The following is a 7406-nucleotide window of genomic DNA, read 5'->3' on the forward strand; positions in this document are numbered from 1 at the left end:
ACATTCCCAAAAGATGTTGCTTTTGGTTAAACATATAGTACACTGCAGACAATTGCAAACGTTTCTTCTTAATACATTTTATAAACTCTTTCCAATAGTTTTAGTATATTTTATTATTTTTCATTTGAGTATATATTTATTTAAAATGCAGCAGTAACAACATGATAATAAATTGTCATTTACAAATATGTACAAAGAAGCACATACTCTTTGATATGTTTTCTTTACATGTAATTTAAGTATAGAATTATTATTATTTGATACCAGAGTCAGAGATGTTATTTAGATTCTTGAGCTTTGGCACATTTAGTAACATCAAAATGATTTTCTAGTCAGACAAAGAAAAGAACTTCAAAACTAGTTTATTGTCCAATACTTCAGAAGTAGTTCCTTTGCAGTAAGATCCATCTCCTTACGTGAGAAATCATTAATAGGGAGAACTTAAACTTCCAGGTCTCATTCTTGATTATCACAGCAGAGCATCAGATCATCAGAAATACCATAAGAGCTGCCATTAGAGGTGACTCCCAGGGACACAAACTCACCCTCTGGTGTTTCAAACCAAATATCTCTGACAGTCAGAGATAGCTTTCATGGTAGACATTGCACTGGATAGTATTCAAGCTTTGATGACAGCAGCATCATCTGCTGCAGGCATGATGAATTCTCCCTGAGCCAACTGTCATCTTTCAGAGCTTCATAAACACTAATTTCCTTTTCTTGCAATTTCTCCTTGGCATGGTTGACATATGGATACTGAATTGAGGAATTGTCCTCTAGATAATGACATTCTTTACATTTTCAGCAGTCACACAAAGTTTAAGAGTGATTTATTTGAGCTTCATCTCGGTTGTGATTTAAATGAATCAATCAACTGAAGTTCTCCTTCGGGATAGATGGAGCTGACATGAAGAAAATCAGGCAGTTGGTATTAACTGGATTTTCCATTATGATAAATTTAACTAACATCTTGGTATATTTCTTTAAGGCTGCATCTTGGCATTTGAAGATATTCACATGTGCTTTAAGTAAATCTTTCTTCTCCATGCCTTCCCTTCTTGGCACGGAGACCACAAGAATGGTCACATCCAAGTCTTTGAAGACCAGCTCTTCTTTGTCAGCTGCAATGACATCTTTCCAAAGTAAAGGGCACAGTCTTGCAGTTTCATTAGGACACCATCCAGGACACTAATCCTAGGGGTGATACGCATCAGCAAAAGAATTGTAGGCTGGTTTTTATCAAAGACTCATCCATTTCCAATACTGTACAGCACTGAATATGCAATTTGATCAGCTGCTTCTTTCACAAGGACCCTGATTGGTTCAGACATAACTGGGAACATTAGGTACAAATTCAGCACCTGCAAAATGAGCCTCATTGATAGAGATGACTTGACTCCCTTTGTGGGAGGAAGTCAGGTCACTTCTACCATGGAATCAACTCCCATTTTTATGACATCACTGCCTAATGATTCTATTAAATAGATTTTGTCAATGTACAGAAAAATGTAATGCAATGTGACTTTTTTCAATGGTAGTTATAACATATTTTCTGACAATAGTTCTCCCTCCCTGCCTACCAAGTGTAAATAAGGTATCATCAACATATGACTAAAGTAAAAAGAACAATAAAGTAAGAGATTCACATTTGCTAAAAAGCATTTCAGAATTAGGTTGCCTTTTCATGGACATATTATATAAAGCATCAAGTAGTCACAATTGAGTGGAAATTCTGAAGATGCTCAAACACCACAGAGGAGTGCCTACAATATATAGACCATGCATACTTTTATTTTGTTCAATTAAATTATTATTATTTTAACATTATAATGTACATTATTTAGAAAATCAAACAGTCCTACATAATTATAATGAGAAAGAGCAGCCCCATGCCTCACTACTGCCTAAACTGAAATGTCACTCCCTAGAAACAACCACAGTCCACTATTTAAGCATATTTTGTTATGTGCCCAAAACATATCCTTATACCCCTCTTCATTATTCACTTTTAGGACAAGAGGAGATAGTAACAGGTAGTGGATAAATTCTTACTTGTTTATTCCTTTTGTGTCTCTGTTTCCTTTTCTGTAAAATGGAGACAAGAATACAGCACAGGTTTATTTGAGGATTCAGTGATTTGACGCTTCTATAACACTTAGAAAAACACAATGTCACAATAATAATTGTTTAATCAATCTCAAGTTTTGTCATTTATTTACAGTTAATTAACATAATGTTTGAATTCTTATGGTACCCCTTTACCCACTGTCTTAGTCCGTTTGTGCTACAGTAAGAAAATACCTAATACTGGATAATTAATAAAGAATATAAATATATTTCTTATAATTCTTGATGCCAGAAAGTCCAAGATTAAAGTGCCAGCAGTTTTGGTGTCTGCTGAGGCAGCTCTCTGCTTCCAAGATAATGCCTTTTTGCTGCATCATTCAGAGAGCATTCAAACTATGTCCTCACATGGTCAAGAGCAAAAGTAGCAAAAGTGCTAAGCAAATATTTGAAGCCTCTTTTTTAAGTGCATTAATCCCATTAACAAGGGCAGAGCCCATGTCACTTAATCATTTTCCAAAAGACCCCACATTGTAATACCATCACCTTGGAGTTTAAATTCCAATGTTTGAATTTTGGAGGGACAGTTGCATTCAAACCATAGTACTCATCTACACACATGCAAACATACTTATTCTCTCATATTTCCAATATAAATATATATTTGTTTGTATTTAAATTTGTACTAATTGTTTACAATATTTTTGCTACAATGAGACATGGAGAAAATTGGGGCTGGGTGTGGTGGCACACGCCTGTAATCCTAGCAGTTTGGGAGGCTGAGACAGGCGGATCACTTGAGGTCAGGAGTTCGAGACCAGTCTGGCCTACATGGCAAAACCCTGTTTCTACAGAAAAATACAAAAGTTAGCCAGGCCTGATGGCCCATGCCTGTAATCCCAGGTACTCAGAAGGCTGAGGCATGAAAATTACTTGAACCTGGGAGGCGGAGGTCACAGTGAGCTGAGATTGTGCAACTGCACTCTAGCCTGGGTGACAGAGCGAGACTTTGTCTCAACAAAAAAGAAAGAAAGAAAGACAAAGACAAAAAAAAAAAAGAAAAAATGTGGACAACATTTCTTTTTTGCCAATAATTGGTTTTTCCTAATAAAATTCATTTTCAGTTCATTTGCTTAGCGTTCTCTGATCACTCTCCTCAGTAATGCCAATTGTCTGCCACACATCGTGTAAACATCATCTCAAAACAATCAAATACATCTCCTGTCTCTTCATGTTCATTTCTTCCCACAATAAATATCCCTTGAAGAAACTTCTGTCTTCCTACTCCAATTTGTAAGAGTTTCAGTAGGCCTACTGTTGTCCTAGGATTTCTTTTTTCACACATCTCGGGCTTCCTTTCACCTCTAATAATGGTCCCTAATTCCCTGTTGTTCTTTTCCTTGGCGTGTTCACAATTGTTAGAATGACACTGAATGTCTCAGTTCATTCCTTCTGCTATAAAAAATACCACAAACTGGGTAATTTATAAATAATAGAAATGTATTTATCACATTTCTGGAGCTGGGAAGTCTAAGATCAAGAGACTAGCAGATTTAATGTCTCTTAAGGACTTCCTCTGCAACTAATATTGTGCCTTCATTCTGCATCTTCCAGAGGGGATACATAATGTGTCCTCTCATGGTGGAAGGGCAATAAAGGAATAGGCCACTCCCTTCAACCTCTTTTATAAAAGCACTATTCACACTCATAGCAATGGATACCTTATTACTTAATCACTTCTCCTAAATCCCCACCTCTTAATATTATCACATTGGATATTAGGTCCCAATATATGAATTTTGTAGCAAAATATCTATTTAAATCATAGCATTCTACCCTGTCCCCCTAATTGTGTGTCTTTTTTATATTCAAAATACAGTCAAAACATCCCAATAGTCTTCCAAAATTGACACTTTCTCTAGCACTAACTCAAAAGTCTAAAGTCCACAGCCTCGTATAAATATTATCTAAATCAGTTATGAAACTCAAAGGTGTATTTTATCCTGAGACAAATTGTCCTTCATTTGTGAGCCTGTGAAACAAAACAAGCTGTGGGCTTCCCAGAATACAAGATGGGAAAGACAGGATAAACATTCTCATTCCAAAAGGAAGAAATAGGAAAGGAGAAAGGGATAACAGCTCCCAAGTAAGTCCAAAATCTAATAGTGCAAAAAAACATTGAATCTTAGGCTGGAGAAAAATCTTCTTAGACCCTATGTCTTGCCTTCTGGACATACTTGGGTAGGTATTAGTTGGGCCTCCAAGCCTTTAGGAAGCCCAAACATAATGGCTTTGCTGGGAGCAGCCCAACCAGCAGCTCCTAGGGGTTAGAGTTGGGTGCCTACAACTTTCCCATGCTGTGGTAACTCCCATGCACATCGGTGACTCTATAGTTCTGGAGTTTCAGAAGCAACCCTGCCCCCGTAACTCCACTAAGCACTGCCCCATTAGGGATTTTCTGCAGTGCTCATGATTCTCTGGCTCTGCTGGGCATTGCCCTAGAAGAGACCCTCTGTGATGGCATCACTCCCATAGTTCCACTAGAAATTGACCTAGAAGGGAATATCTGTGGAAGTCCTGCCCTTGTGGAAGTTCTCTGCCTGAACCTTGAGAGTCTCTGATGCATTCTTTGAAATCTGGATGGAGGTAGCCTAGATGTCTCCAGAGTTCTTATGCTTCATGTGCCTGTAGGATTTCTATGTTACAGTTTTAATTTAGACGTCCTTATTGTCTGAGAAACTTTAGTTTTTGCTCTTAAGACGTTAAACTTACTGAATGAAACCCACTCATATTATGGAGGGTAATTTGATTTATTGAAAGCCAATTGATTTTTAACGTTAATTACCTCTACAAAATACCTCCACAGCAACATCTAGAATACTGTTTGTGCCAGAAAAATGGGCTCCATATTCAAGCCAATTTAACACATAAAATTACCTATCACTGTCTATGGCCACGCTACCCTGAACGTGTCTGACCTTGTCTAATCTCGGAAAATTACCCATCACACTTTCATACTAGCACTATGCAACCATATACTAGTCCTGTACTAGCCTCATACTGGTATTTTCATGGGCAAAAAAGTAGCTGATCTGATGAATTCTGATCACTGTTGTATGCATCAAACACCTAACAGGTTCTGAAATGTCTCTGTCCTTTAGCCTCTTGGGCTTGCCTATCTCCAGGCAGAGACAGGGAAAAAAAAAAAAAAAAAACTACCAGTCTCTGCCCTTTTTATTCCATCCTTTTGGGTAGAAGCTACATGGGTTATCCTATCAGCTGCAAACATCAGGACAGGCTCTATTATTTTCATGGAGCAAGAATTGCTAAGCTCCATGTTGTTTTGGTGCCTAAATTACTTGCTCATTAAAGCCTTACATTATAAAAAACTGATAATATTTTATCCCCATCTGAGTTAGACCAACAAACAGATTGTGTTTTGAAATGTGAGAATGTGAGATTTGGGAGGGACTATGGGTAGAATGATATTGTTTTGCCGTGTCCACACACAAATTTATCTTGAATTGTAGTTACCATAATCCCCACATGTCGTGGGAGGGACTTGGTTGGAGGTAATTGAATCATGGGAGCAGTTACCCTTATGCTGTTCTTGTGACAGTGAGTGAGTTCTCATGGTCCTGATGTTTCTCTAAGGGGGTTTCCGCTCCCCCACTTTGCTCAGCACTTCTCTCTCCAGCTGCCATGTGAAAAAGAAAGTGTTTGTTTCCCCTTCTGTCATGAATGTAAGTTTCCTGAGGCCTCCCAATCCATGCTGAACTGAGAGTCAATCAAACCTCTTTCCTTTATAAATTACCCAGTCTTGGGTATGTCTTTATTACCAGTGTGAGAATGGACTAATACGGATACCTATTCAGCAATTATTTTAGTCTCTCTCTCTCTCACCCCCACACACACACTCAGAGAGAACATGCACAAAGACACACACATAATGATATTCACTAGATGACATAATTAGAGCAAACAAGGAGTGCAATATATTTGTAGATATATAATCCATCATCTATTTTGAAACATAATTTTATATGTTTTTTAAAACTTTGACTATTACTAAAAAGTAAATCTTTTTTTTTTCAGGCCACCGTATGTATTCAATTAATATGTAGGAGTTCTAGGAAGAAAGATAAAATGTTCCAACTTAAGTCCAACACATTAACCACATAAAAGTCCAACATTAACTGTAAAAATGAGCAGTCCTGTGTTTTAGTACATGTAGGATGCCACGATAATAATTAGACAGTTTCTTATTTTATATGCCAAAACAGTGGCACCTAGACTTTGCTTGAAATAACCATAGTTGTGTGGTTGTGGACAAGATGGGCACATGGCTCAGAAAAATCTGGATGTCTTTTATACACATGATCATAAAATAACATTTAATTGGTATTTTATATGTATCTTTTTTGTTCAGCTTTATTAATGTATGATTGACATAAAGTACACATTTAGGGAGTACAATATGATGTTTTGATAGATGTATACATTGTACATATTTAGGGAGTACAAAATGATGTTTTGATAGTTGTATACATTGTGTTCTGAAATGATTACCACAATCATGCTAATTAACATAATCCTAATAATGCTAATTAACATAATCCATCACCTCACATGTGAGTGTGTGTGTCTGTGTGAATCTGTGTGTGTGTGTGTGTGTGTGTGTGGTAAAAACACCTGAAATCTACTCTCTTAGGAAATTTTAGGTATAAAATACAGTATTGTTAACTATAGTCACTATGCTGTATATTAGGTCTCCAGGGCTTATTCATCTGATAACAGGAGAACCACTATCTATTATATTGTTTTTATTATTTTTTTGAGATGGAGTCTCACTCTGTTACCCAGGCTGGAGTGCAGTGGCACAATCTCAGCTCATTGCAACCTCTGCCTCCTGGATTCAAACGATTCTAATGCCTGAGCCTCCAGAGTAGCTGGTACTATAGGTGTGCTCCACCACGCCTGGCTAATTTTTGTATTTTTACTAAAGATGGGGTTTCGCCACATTGATCAGGCTGGTCTTTAACTCCTGACCTCAGGTGATACACCTGCCTCAGCCTCCCAAAGTGCTGGGATTACAAGGGTGAGCCACCGTGCCCTATTTTTTCCCAGCCACCGGTCATCAAGTAAAAATTAGACTAATATGTCATTCTGAGCTAGATTCTTTAGATTTCTCATATAAATGAGATCATAAAATATTTGTCTTTCTGTATCTGGCTTCTTTCAGTTATTGTAATGTACCCAAGGTTCATGCATGTTGTTGCAAATGGCAGGATTTTCTTTTTTTAATGTCTGAATAATACTTTATTATATATATAGCTATATAT

The 7406-nt window shown here is 37.2% G+C and overlaps 1 pseudogene; it reads right to left on the minus strand.

Moving 5' to 3' along the window:
* Positions 1-278: 278 nt before the first annotated feature.
* Positions 279-1407, minus strand: LOC103232068 (malate dehydrogenase, cytoplasmic pseudogene; annotated as a pseudogene).
* Positions 1408-7406: the final 5999 nt, after the last annotated feature.

The sequence above is a fragment of the Chlorocebus sabaeus genome, chromosome X (assembly GCF_047675955.1).
Source record: "Chlorocebus sabaeus isolate Y175 chromosome X, mChlSab1.0.hap1, whole genome shotgun sequence".
NCBI lineage: Eukaryota > Metazoa > Chordata > Mammalia > Primates > Cercopithecidae > Chlorocebus > Chlorocebus sabaeus.